Source organism: Lepisosteus platostomus, chromosome 10 (genome assembly GCF_059453375.1).
Source record: "Lepisosteus platostomus isolate fLepPlt1 chromosome 10, fLepPlt1.hap1, whole genome shotgun sequence".
Lineage (NCBI taxonomy): Eukaryota > Metazoa > Chordata > Actinopteri > Semionotiformes > Lepisosteidae > Lepisosteus > Lepisosteus platostomus.
In genome coordinates, this window is record NC_142620.1 from 3,294,778 (window position 1) to 3,308,416 (window position 13,639).

At 40.7% G+C, this 13,639-nt stretch overlaps 2 long non-coding RNA genes across 2 annotated transcripts; both read left to right on the forward strand.

Moving 5' to 3' along the window:
- Positions 1–550: 550 nt before the first annotated feature.
- On the forward strand, positions 551–7,600 carry LOC148653047 (uncharacterized). The gene is made up of 2 exons (XR_015941583.1): positions 551–5,560; positions 5,643–7,600. It is a non-coding gene; the product is annotated as an uncharacterized LOC148653047 (long non-coding RNA).
- Positions 7,601–8,388: 788 nt separating this feature from the next.
- On the forward strand, positions 8,389–11,061 carry LOC148653048 (uncharacterized). Its single transcript, XR_015941584.1, has 2 exons — positions 8,389–9,523; positions 10,578–11,061. It is a non-coding gene; the product is annotated as an uncharacterized LOC148653048 (long non-coding RNA).
- The last annotated feature ends 2,578 nt before the right edge of the window (positions 11,062–13,639 follow it).

A 13,639-nucleotide genomic window follows, 5' to 3' on the forward strand; every position in this document is an offset into this window, starting at 1 on the left:
GATTAAAAACCAAGAAACAGATTATTATAACAAAGCAGACTTCTCCTGAGAAAAGGTCTCAGAGTAAACAAATCAGCTGGCCCTGAACAGAAATAGGGGGCATAGAGCAGGAAATTAAACCTCTAAAATCAAGAACTCATTTTGTCCAGCAGCCAAACAAATCAGATAGGCTGAATGGCCTCCTCGTCTCTAGAACCTTTCTTGTGTCTCTCTTTTAAATAATGAAAAGTAAATACACGAGGTACATCCTCTTTAACATAGAAAGTGTAGACATCAGGAACCCCAGGCAGGTACTGGAGGAGACACAGGGAAATTAATACCATGTTGAATGTGTGGTTCGTGCAGAGTGTTGATGCTGTGACTGCTTGCACAATCACATCAACATCACATTAAATACGTTACAGAAAACATCTATCTGCATTAATTGTTCATGTTTAAATATTGCAGCCAGTAATCTCATTATATTGTGATTGATGTCTTATGAATATTTTGTATTGATGAACATTGAGTTGTTATAGAAGAGATTAATGGTGGAAACACCTAAAAAGTTTTGGGAGGATTTTCATATATAATTGTACATTTTGTTTCTTATAAATATAGCAATATAGCAATATGAGCAAAACAGAAAAGTTAACATTCATTAACAGTACTAGCAATCAGACAACAATATACTGTAAATGTAGTGTTGACTAACACTATGACAGAAGTTTACAGGTTTGCAATAATAACAATAACAACAATAATAATACTATTCAGGATGATGTGATAGGTGGGCAATATTGTGTGCTACACATGTGAATGTTTTCCTGCCTTTACGTCCCAGGACCACAGCCCAAGATGGCAGAATCTCAATTTGGAAGATGTGTACTTGTTCAAGTTTTCCCTTGTGGAAATGATGGTGTCTCATTTGCAGCGCTGCAGGATGCACAAGGCATTGTTTTTTTCCTTTTCTCACTGTTGAATACCCTGTTGCAGCTGTGGCCTGTAAGTGCTGCCTACACTACTGTGCAGTCCAGCAGGTGGATTAATGCAGGTTCATTTAGCTGTTTTTGTGACCTTTGTTAATAATCTCACTTCTCTTGGTGTGAGTCACTTCCTTCTGGATGGTTAGGGCAGTGGAAATGCACTTTAAAATGGAAAACAGGAAGCATTTCTTTTACGCAAAGGATGGTAGGAGTAGGGAATGTTTTTGAAGCTGAAACCCTGGCTTCCTTCAAGAAGCAGCTGGATGGGATTCTCAATTTTAATTGCTTCCAGCAGGCAAGTGGACTGGATGGGCTGAATAGTTCAATATTCTTATGACGACGCGTGTCACCTTTCTGGACAGGAAAATTGTCCAGAGGTTAAGAAAACTGGGCTTCGGGAGGGGGTACGTACATCAGAGAGCTCATGTTTCCTTAGAGCCAACTCCATGGTCAACTAAAAAAAAAGATACACCTCTTGATATGGGAAGGCTACATCATCCTTGTGGGGAAAGAGCCTCTCTTCTGTCTCAGTCGAGTGCCAGAGAAGCAGATGAGTGTCATGAGTAGAATCCCAGATTGCGGAACTGTCTGGGAAGTGGTTTCATGTAGGATTATGGGAATCTGGAGAATGAAATGAAAATGTTTTGTGGTTTAATCCGGCCATTTAGACTGACAAAAAATGTGTTATTGTAAAAAAAATGTCCATGCACAAATATTTTGCCTAAAACCTATGTTTTCAATGCTTGCTGGTTCTTTTTATGAGACATTGACATCATGAACAATGATGAATGTCCACTTTTCTTCTGGAAGTGAATGCTAGAGTGATGTACACTCCCCACAGCTAAATTCCCATTAGTTATGTTCTACATTTAACAATCCGTCTGGGAGCAGTTATCTGTTATTAAAGTTATTCATTAAAACAGTGCTAAATACATGAATACACAATTAGCATATTGCAGTTTTAATTCCTTTGTCTCTAGATGTGCTCTGAAGGTATCACAGGTTAAGATAAGTTTTGAGTAGTCTTTTATGAATTTGCTACATCCTGTTCAAAAGAAAGGAGCATCCCTAGCAGCTATAAATAAGGAAAGAAAATAGGACAGAGATGTTTTGTTCACTAAATAAAGCAAAAATGACATTTGGAAAAAGATTGTTTTAAACTGAAAGACATAAATCCTTTAGGGATGTTTTGACAATGAAAAACAGGAAAAAATATTTTGTCCTGGAGTGACCTCATCTAAAGACATGAATGTTTCAACTTGTTATCACACCTTGTAAAGAAAAGACACATGAAATCCTTTATTTAAGAAGGCAAGACAAAGTCATTCCCACCGGCATCATGGGAAACAACACAGTGCAACAAGAAGCTGTCCTTTATGTATGCAAGAATCGAGGGGAATGCATTACTTTAGAACTGGCCGTAGGTCAAAGCTCTGAGGCCAATTAAAAAGAGATCTGAAGAATTACAGAAATACATATTTTTTCAAGAGACATTTCTAAGAATCAGCATTGAAAACAATGTACTGCATTTAAATGTATTGAGCTTCGGATATAAAGTTCCATGCATGGTGTTCTGGGTACTCATTTGTGTGCCTCAGTGCTCAGGGTCTAAGAATCAAATGTCACGCATCAAGCTGGGATTGTGGGAGGCTCAAGATGATTTCCAGCATGTACTGTATTGCAAATATTTTCTAATTCAGTGTTTGTGTCCATCATTAACTTTGGACACCACAATATGTTTTGGTGGGAATTGGCAGCATCAGTCCCAGTCAGAAGAACACTGAATTGTGTGAACATGCTCAGTTTGGCCTATAAATGGCTGCACTCTCAGTGTTTTCTGAGCTCTTCTGTACTTTCTGGATACTTTCACGGGAGCTAGTGATCAGTATTGAGAGTACTGTTGAGCAAGGTGTAGAGCTCTTGAATGTGATTTCTGTGGTCTCTCTTTTTCTCACGAGTGCTACAACACATTAATGAGCTAGAAGTAAAAGACGTGTAACACATACAGTGGGATAGTTGTAGTGAGACAAAATCCTGTGAGCTGCTGGAGATGATTCCAAAAAGATTCAGTAGTAACAGAAAATTATGACAACTCTTGGTTGTTAATGAAATAAGCATAAGTACAATGAAACAGCCTACTGTTTTCTGCAACAGACTTATTGGGCATGAGTGAGGGCCCCACTGCCAAGTCATCTGGCTGCCTTGAGAGTTTCGTCTGGCTGTTGATCAAGAAACATGGCGTTGGCACCATGATTGAGCAAGTTTGTGAGGTCTGTTTAAGAATAATGAAGACATAATACAGACTCTGGACATTATTTATGAGCAATTAAGGGGAAGAACTGAAAACCTGCACTCAGAACACAGAGTTGGCATTGGGCTTCTGAGTGGCTCAGCTGGTACAGGTGCTGGTGTGAGCACAGGGTGAGCTCAGTGCTCCAGGTGTTGTGGGTTTGAGTCTGGTCATGTCTGGTTCCCCGAGGGGGAGGGATGAACCAGCCAGATTTTTCTTGGTGCCGGGTGACATGGCGAGCCCTGAGGCATCATGGATCATTGCAGGCGTGTGGAGAAGCCGGTGAAGGACATGCCCCTAGCACAGCTGGCGCTGAAAATCTGTGACGCGATGAAAGAAGAGTGGCTTGAAGCTGGGCGAGGCAGAGACATCTGCCTACACTTCCCCATAGCCCTCCCCTTAGTGAGAGTCTGCAGGATTTGGATTTGATGCTGTGAGGATGTGAGCAATACACAACTGGCGATCCCCAGTTGGGTGGGTGCTTAGCAAAATATTTGTTTTACAATTCAGTCGCTAAATAGAGCTTAGCGCACCCTGGGAAGCCTTGTGCCACACTGTATGGCCTGTGAGCGGACAGCGGACGAGGCTGGCGTGGACGAGGAAGGGATGGGAACAGGCCCTGAGGGGAGTGCGCGGGGTATTCAGCCCATCGAGAATGTCTTCATGTCTCCTGTCAGTTCAGTAATCTGTGTGGTGAGGCATTTGAAATGGCAGCTGGATATTGTCTATGCATACTTCTGTGAAAAGGAATGGGAAGGGATAAGTGGTTTCTTAAAGATGGCCTGTTAAGGTAACCAGATCGTTTCATTCTTCAACCTTCTTAAAAACAGGAGTCATCGAGTACAGAATGCGTGTGTTGCAAAAAAAAAATCTAACTTCCCTCTAAAAAAAATAAGGCAGTTTGATCATGCCTGAGATGAATTTCCATCCATTACCCTCCTCCTCTCTTACCTGATTCCTGTTCAGCTCCTTTCCAATCCCATTATGTTCTCTGTAGCAGTTAAGCCCTCTGAACTGAGATGCTGCTGTTCCATATCAGCTGCAGTAATAATATGTAATGAGATTATGATGTTGAATGTTTTAAATGGAACCCAGTCACATCCACGGCTGGATTAGCCTCAGAACTGGCACACAAAGAACAGGAATTGTAGCACATCCTAAACAGCAAAGAATTTAAGCTGCTGAATCCACAATGAGACCTCTTGACATTCAGTTCTGTTCGTGATGGTTTTACATATAGAGGTAAGAGCCTATCAGGAATGCGGCGGTGAGATAATTCGAAGTCCCTTTGTAGAACTGCAAGACAGTTCCCTGAGCTGCAGATTGCCTGGCAGCTTCCCAAACAGTTCCGGCCTCGACATTTTATTTTTCTTTTCCCTCTAATATCTGTAAAGCAAGAGCCCTGGAAGAAAGTACTTTTAACTGCACCAGTCTCCTTCCTGTCTTTCCCATTGTTGGCAATCGGTGTCATGCCAGGGAGTTTGCATTCAGTTCTGTCCGCTTGTTAGAATTGTTCCAGAAGAGTAAGAGCTGCTCACAGGTCAGGTAAGATAATTACCTTCCAACGAAGAAGGAGAGGACAGTTTTTGATCAGCTTCCCCCTGGTATGAAGTTTACAAACAGAGAAACCAATCTTGTTGCACAGTATATTCATCACGGACAACCCTTCTACAGCCTGGGCGTACAATATATAAGATGAAGAGTAAGTCTTTGTGCTGAACTCCTTACATTCACAACATTAGTGGTTTTATGAACAGTCAAAACGTCTGTGGTTTTCTCTGCCTTTGGAGGGCACTGTATACTTTTAGGTGCAACACTGACTTCTTTGCTTGTTTTTGTTTTAACCAATTTCACATGCTACTTCTGGGCTTGTCTATTTAATTAGATACCATAGCAACGAGAGTAGAGATCTGTAGAAGCCAAACACCCTAATGTGTTTATGCTGTCTTGGAGGGTGTGGCAGGTGTATGGATCCCTCAGAGAAAGTGTCTTAAACCGATAGGGTTGAACCTCTGGAAATTATTTTATTTCAGCCAAGCTTCTTAAAATGTGTTCTTTGCAATGTGGTATCCTTTCGGCCTCCTCTGAAACTGTTAAAAACAGAGTTATTTCAACTCTCAGTTCTCGAGCCTAAATTTTTGGTATATCCGGCCAAATAAGAAAGCTTTTTCTTAACCTATCAGTTCCTTCAGGCCAGTTTTTATTTATGTCTACTCAGATGACTCCCAGACAGCCGAATTTTCACTTGGCTGTTTCCCTGCCACAAGACTGTACAGGTTGCCTTGGAAACCCAGGCAGTGCCAAGGTACCGTGTTGAAATGCTGGTGCTCAATTTGCATAAAGTGTGCTTCCATCCCAATTATTCCTTTTCTCTGTTTTTGTTGCAGTGAATAAAAAATAGTCACCTACTTTCAGCCCCTTTCCTTGCCAGAGAATTTGCTATTTGAGCCTTTGAATTCTGCCTGAAGGCAACAACCCAGCGGCAGGTAATCCTTGTCTCCCAGTTTCCTCCCTGAAGCACTGAGCAGACGAGGACGATGACACCCTCTCCTGATAGACTACTCTCAGGGATGGAGAGGTTTGGAACAAAAAGTTTAAACAGCTCGGTGCAGGTTGTGCAGTCTACGCATGCTGTGAGATACCAGAGGCTGAATTCTGAGATTATTCACAACAACCCTTTGAGTTATTAATGCTAATTGTGATCTTTTCACTTAGTGATGTGGCAATCGCAAAGGAGACTGACTGGATAGAATAAAAGGCCTTATTCATGTCTTCTGAATACTTCAGAGCAGACAGAATTTTATTTTTTATTTCAATTGTCAATTCTTCTTGATACAGATATTGCTTCCATGGTCTTTCGGTTTTGTGGTTTTGGTTACGGACAGCTGCTTCACTGAAATGTATTGTGTGGTGCCACTAGAAAATCACTTCCCTGTTTGCTTTTGCTCTGTCGGCTAAACCCTCATTCCAATATATCATCCTTGCCCTCCTTCAACATGAGACGTGCTATTTCTTACAATAAAACTGTAATTTTAGCTTTTAATCTTCTTTCACCATAATCACATTACTGTTTTTCATCTTCCAGCTTCGGTGTTACAGGCTATGTGTTACATTCACAGCAAGGTGCCCCAGCCGCAGTGGCAGTGAGTCGTAATTTCTGGCTTGTCAGTGGCCACACAGCTGTGGTTTAATGGGGGCGTTGGCTGGCAGTGCTGTAGAAGCTGTGAACTGCAGTGTGGAATGAAGGAAAACCTCCTCTGTGCCATTTTTGTTTTCAGAAAAAAGAAACCTGTGGTTCTGGCTTCCCCAGAAAAGAAAATGATGTTTTCCATTGTTTCTCAAACAATTGTTGACTTCCGCACCTGCAAAGCTAAGCGTTTGGTTGCTCCTTAGCTCATTTAGTGCACCACTTCAGTGTGGGCAGGGACCCTCTCCCTCTGCTCAGTAAGCTTAGTTAGAGGGAGAAAAAGACCCCAGGGTTCACTTACAGAAGACTCAAGGGATCCTGGTGTCACAATGTCTTCTCCCTCTGCAGCCTGGACGGACCAATCTGTTTTCTCTTTGTCTGTGTTCTTTGTTTTTTGTCATGATATCTATCTGCAAGGTGTAAATACTCCAAAAGCGTAAAACAAGGGTCATCAGGACAAAATGGAGATCTGTGCAAGACTGTTCCAAGGGCAGTGCTCTGAAACTCAGTGCTTTTGGAGAATATAGTATATTTGCCATCTGCAGCTCTCCCTGTGACTAAAAGCTTGGCTCATATTGGTATGCAGGAGCAGAAGGGGTTAAAATAAAGTCACTCTAATCAACTGCTGCAAAACACACTTATTTGAGCCTGAAAATTATTCCCAGATGAAATCTTGTCACCAAATCTATATTAATGACAAGACAAATCAGAAAATATCTTTTTTGTTCCTTTCTGCTTAATTGAAAGACTGCATCCCTTGTTGCTTTAATATTTTTATCAAGATGACAGCTGGTTTGCAGTTTTTAATAGATTTTTAATACAATTTACATAACAAACTGTCAAGTTTGATTAATACTTAATGTGCTTCATTTATCAGTGTCCTGGTTATAACTGGCAATAGCTGCTTTTCCATTCTTTTGTGGACTGGAATTGCAAATAGATTGTCTTTCTTGTGCTGAGACATGATGGATCCTACACAAACACAAAAAACCCCCACAGTGCTTAACCTTTCTATAACGTGGTTGTGTTTAATTTTAGATTTATTGTGTTTAATTTATTATTATGGAGCAAAATGTATAATTTGCCATTTTGTTAACACAATATAATGTTTTGTTTGTCTTGCATTTTCTAAATAGCTATTATAAATAATTTTCTCTCTTTGTTCCTGTCATTTCTGACACTGGTTCTCAAAGCGTGCTTTGGCTGCCTGGGTGGGCTGAACTGCTTCCTTTCATTCGCAATTTTTCTTATTTCTGACTTCTTCAAGATTGCTGTGAAGGGTGGCTGCCCGAATTGCACTTCTCTGTTGAAGGTACTGGATGAAAACGGAAGGAGTGCTTCTCTGTATGCAGCAGATGCCCTGCCTAGTGCCCAGTGTGAGACTGGGGTTCCCCTCCATGCCTAAAGTAAGGCAAGTGTGCTCCTCAGGTCTGCAGGCTGGCCTGAACAGAGAGAGTGGGATGATCAGTGCCCAGACGCTTTCAAGCTACTGCCTGTCTCAGCACTCAAGCTGGAGCTGTCCATTTCTGATATCTAAGAGATAACACCACCAACTCTGGAGACTTGACAGGGAGGAAAGTAAAATCTCTCTAGGTGTCTCATCTTTCTATTGTTTGAGGTTTTGTGATAAAAAAAAAAATCTGACTTATAAATGTGGGTTTGTCCTGGTATAACTTAACACCGTGCAATACGATCATGGTCTAAAACGTTCCCGAGTGCGGTAGATATGGAGGGCAGCTCTAGAGTCTAAGGTTGTACAAAAAAACGAGATGGGAACTGTTTCTTAACCCCTCCCCTATGTAACTGGTGAACGACACAAATTTTCTTATTACTTCCAATTGTGTTTAGAGGTGACAGCCATAAGTTCCCATAAGTGATATCTAAAAGTAAAAATGAAGCAAGCTTGTACTGTTTTATTAAATAAATAATACGTTTTGTCTTAATAGCGCACAGCAGCTGTGATGCCTTCCCGACCGACAGGAGAGGCTTGGAAGACAAATGAGGATCTGCCAGATGCTGCACAGTGCCAGGGAGGAGATCAAATAGACAAAACGGGAGAAGCACATGGCTTCGTTTTAGTTCTAGTTCTGAAAATCCGCATGCTGGGTGAATTCTGTGAAGCATTGATTTTTCACGGAGGGGAAAAAGTCACCCTGTTTAGTCATTCCTCTTCCTTCCTCTGCCTCGTGTGCCCCAGTGATTTATGCCTGTGGCCCTGAATGCAAAATGTCTTACAAGCAAAACATAAACGCTTCCAATCAGACGGACTCATTTCACCCCATGCCAACATGGCCAGAGCTCAGGCCTCTTGACAGGGTCACTCAGCTAATTCCGGGACATTTAAAACAATTCCCTCTTGTCGTCCGACAATGAAAGCAAGCCCCAATTTGTTTTGCAAGATTGAAGTCGAGCAGCATTAATACATTAATCTTTCCTAATCCCCTCCAAAATGCTTTTCTTTCCTCTTCTCACTCCGTTGTCCCTCTCGATCAGAGTTTCCATCCTTCGGATGCGATGTTAAACAAGGTCCTGACTGCTGCTCAGTGAAGAGCCCGTGTTTGGAAAAGTAGGGATGTTAACTCCTGATTTCAAGGCTGTCACAACACAGGCTGACACTCAGTGAAGTTAGGGTTGTTCGTTACGTGCAAACCTTTCTAAAGTCCTTTCCCAATCACCGCACCCTTCCTGAGGGTCTGGGTTGTCTGCTGCAGACACTAGGGGATGAAGAAGCACTGTTCATCTGATGGAACAGACACTAGTGTTTCGGCTGCCGTACAGTTCAAAACCTTATTGACCCGTAATTCAGCCAATTAAAAGATCGCCTCTGATGTGACCCAACGCGTTCACAGCACAGGGAGGAATGTTGTGCGCAGCGCATGGGCTTAGGAAGGCTTCAGATTTCCAGGGGTGCTGAGCTGAGTGTGACACTGGCTCATGAATAAGTTGTAATATTAAAGTAGCTCTCACTACCATGACAGGGAGAAGAAGGTGAAGGCAAGGCTGCTGAAGTAGTAGGCATTCAGAGGAAGCCATTCCTGTCACATAGTAATCATTTCGAGATTATTGTTCATTAGTATTCAGGTACGAGAGAGCTTTTAAGTCAACAGTTTTTTTCATCATCCATTAATTATCCTTGTTGATGTACAGTGAATTTGGATGGTACTACATTACCATATTTTTACAAAATGAGAAGTTATTGTTTGTTGTTGAATTTAAGCACTCACCCAGAAGAAAAAAAAACTCTCCTGGTAATGGAAGTATAAAGAGAACAATTAAATAATCATATGAGAGTTGAAAACATGATTGTTCATATCAGGCTTTTAAATTACTTTTAATCAAATTTCCTTCTTCATCCGTGACCACAGTCGATAAGGTATTCTGACTTCTTTTCATGAAGGAACTTAAAAATCTGTCTGTTGTTTAAAGAGTGTTTCAGTTAAACAGACATATTTCAAAATGTTTTTACCATATCTGTAAACTTTCAAAATTCTGCACTTTTGCAGACCAAATGTACAAACCAAAGGACATTTTAAAATGTCAATGTTGACTTCCACCTGATCGTTTTAATGCTTGTTCACCCATTGGAAACACTGTAGATGTTATCCAAACAGGGTAGCTGTAATTGTAAAGAAGAAAGACATGAAATGTTACCCATGTACAAAAAGTGCCACATGCCCATTAGTGTTTTTATAGGTTAGTAGATTTGCAGTAGTCTGTGTCCACTCAGCCTTTCATGTCGTTTGCCTATATACGTTCATTCAACGCATGTAATAATGAAACATTTCACTGTCTGTAGGAGAGAATTTTAAAACATTTTTTAATTTAAAACATTTTTTTATTGTCATTGTTTCATGGGTGAAACCCTTTGAGTATAAATGCCAATTAGATGTTCTTTTCCAGGTTTGATATCAGATAAGGCTAACTAAATATTTTTTTATAAAGTGTGTCCATTACGAGCACCTTCATTTTTTTAATCTTCTGCCCTAAAGGTCATTTCGTGTGAAAGGAATTTGGTAGATTATGAAAGAATACTGCACGATGATGCTTACTCCTCTGTATAAAATGGACTGTAAAATCCTTTGCTTTGTTAGCACTGTCTGATCATTAGCTGAGGGTGTCATTATTCTCTACACAGCCTTTTGAAGTTGGGCGACTTTCACAAGGAACTTCCAGCAAAGCCAACTAATGGGCACCACCATGCTCTGTCACTTGCTGTACATCACTGGAGCTCTGACCTTTACTCCACAGGAAGTAAGAACATCGCAGTGTAATAGGGACTGGCATGTAAAACAGGCAAGAAAGCAGAAGCTGAACCTTTGCAGACTGATTTGCAGCATAGAAAGATTTTCTCTGTCGACAATTTTTTGAGCAATTAACTAAAAAACATACACAGATAAGAACAACTAAAATACACAATAAGAAGAGAAGCAATAGATGAAGGGGCCTGAAAATCAAATGTCCTCATCTTGATCAGGGCAGAGTATTCTGCACACCCCAGGAGCCCTCCATGTACACGATTTGCTGGAGTGTACTCTGGTTTTGTAATTTGTAAAATTGTAAAATTTTGTAATTTTTAAGCCACGTTTGCTTTTTAAAGTTTAATTCCTGTGTTTTAATAAGTGACCGATGCCACTGTGTTTTTTGAACATCTTGAACTTTGGTCTCTGTAAAGGTGTTATTTATTGTTATTTACTGGAATAAGCAGTGTGGCAGTAGAAAGGAAGGTCTGTATGTTCTCAGAGATCAGGGCGGAAATTTTGCTCTTGGTTTGAGAACAAGGATGGCAACGATGACCACACCAACTTCTATTTATAAAAGTTTCCAAAGAAGCTGTACATCGTGGTAAAGATGAAAATACAATAAAAAATCAATTAAAATGAAACAAGAACATGATAAACAACTAAGGCAATCAAACACAGGCCCTATTTATAAAAAGTGAGTTTTAAGTTTAGATCTGAAAAGACTCCAAAAAAATGTCTGTCAAAGAGTCAGAGGAAGGGCATCCCATAATGAGCAGCGTCAGGATAAGCACTGTCATCAGGAGTCTGAGATTTAGTCCTGGGTACAGTGACCGGCCTCAACTGACCGGAGCCAACAGGAGGGAGTGTAAACACGGAGGAGGTCAGATTATTTACAGCCTTGCAAGTCAGTAACAAGATCTTTTTTTTAAAATTGTTTTATTAAATGACAAGAAAAAACAAAGGCACACAGATATCCATAGAAACAGAGGAAAAAAGACATCCACTGACAGAAAAAAAGTACTCAAATATTAATAAATACTTATAAATGAAGCCAAGGTAAAAATAAATAAATAAAAGCATCCAAGAGTCTTCCATTTTTACCATATAAGCACAGATAATCATATATAGATAAAATAACATCACTCCTTTAACAGAAATAAAATTTTTACTCAGTCCCACTTGATTGAGTAACACAATCATATATGGAATATGTGACTTTATAGGCCACCAATGTAGAGATTTAAGCATAGTCCTGATGTGCCAGCAGGGTCTGGAGTGAGTTAGACGTGTACCTGCAGAGTTCTGGACATAGCACAACTAACTTCGAGAAGTGTTCGGAAGCCCACAGAGTAAAGAGTTGCAGAAACCGTGCCTTGATGTTATAAATACATCAGAAACTCAGCATCGGACATTTATGGAATTTGCCTCACGTGGGCAGTATTTCTGAGGTGAAATAAAGATATCTTAATCGCGTCGTTCACATGGGGGCTCAATGGGAGAAGGACCAGGTGTGACTCCCAGACTCCTGTCTGTGGCTGAGGCCTGAGTGGGGAAGCCGAGCGCCCTCGCTGTGAAGCTCTCCAGCTTCTCCTGTTGACATTTGCTGCCCACCAGTACAATTTCTGTTTTGTCACTATTTAGCCTCAAGAAATTTGATGTCAAGCACGGGTTGACATCAAACTGATGTCTCTTGACATCAGAGAAGGAGAAAGGACAGTAACCAGACCAGATTGCTCCACCATAGAAACGTCACTTTGTAGTCATTAGTGTTGAAATTACAGAGGTGGGGAAGGAGCAGAACTGTACTGCTCTGCTTTTTACTAGTTTCCAGCAGCCTTGTACCCTTACATTTAGTTGAAAGGATAGAAGAGCGAGTCAGTCATAATCTGACATTGATTTTTACAATTACACGGATCTACTTAGAGAAGTACCTGCAGGCTCGTCTGGAGACCCTGTGCTATAAGAGGCTGTAGTACACTGCGGCAGAGCTGTCTCTCTGTGGCTCTTTATCATGACTGGTTGAGGGGCTGGTTGGAGATTTATTCATGGTGGGGTTGAACACTCCAGGAATTACAATGCATTATTGGCTGTGCAGTAAACTACAATCTCCGAGCTGTGGTGGCATTTGTCTTTTAATTCAATGGGTATACATTAAAATTCATGGAGAGAACCTTCCATGTTCAAACGTAAATGTGTTTTGTACAGATGTAGATCTTTTTAAGTGCAAGAATGCTGGGCCATCAACAGAGCAATTTTTGTTCTGTTTTGTTTCCTTTATTTATGGGTTTTCTTTGTGAGGAGGAACGGACAAGAAAGGTAAAAACGTCACAGCTTTCGTTGGCGCTGTTGTGCAAATATGCAAAGACGACAATTGTGTTTTGTACAAAGGGACAGCTTACACAATTTATCTGTAACTTATTTACAGATTGATTACAAGAGTTGGTACATTGGTAGAAATGTATGAAATAGCGAACCTGCCATTAAAAGAACCCAGCAAAAAGTGTAGAGCTTTTTGACAGTGTGATCAGGCGAATATTTGAGAATAATATGGTTGTAAAAAAAATCCTTTTAATGACAGCAGCCTGCGGTTATAAGCGGATTGTCCTGACACAAACTCAGCAATAGAAAAGGCAGTGGGAAGCCCGTCTTAGTCGGAGCTGGGAATCTAATGACATTTCAGGAATGCCTGCCCAGAGATAACAGCTAATGATGACCCATCCTTGAAAAGGCAGATGACTGAAAGGGGCTCTGTGGCCTGAAAATCCTCTAATCTTGTCTTTCAGCTGCTCTTTCTCTGTAGACATGAAAAGGCACTTTTTAGTTTTCCCTCTTGGGGATTTCAGACACAATAATTGCCCAAAATGCATATATTATACTTTATATATGGCAAGGAACATAATAGATAATTCAAAACCTAAACCTAACAACAGATTCTAAAATGTATACGCTGGCTGGC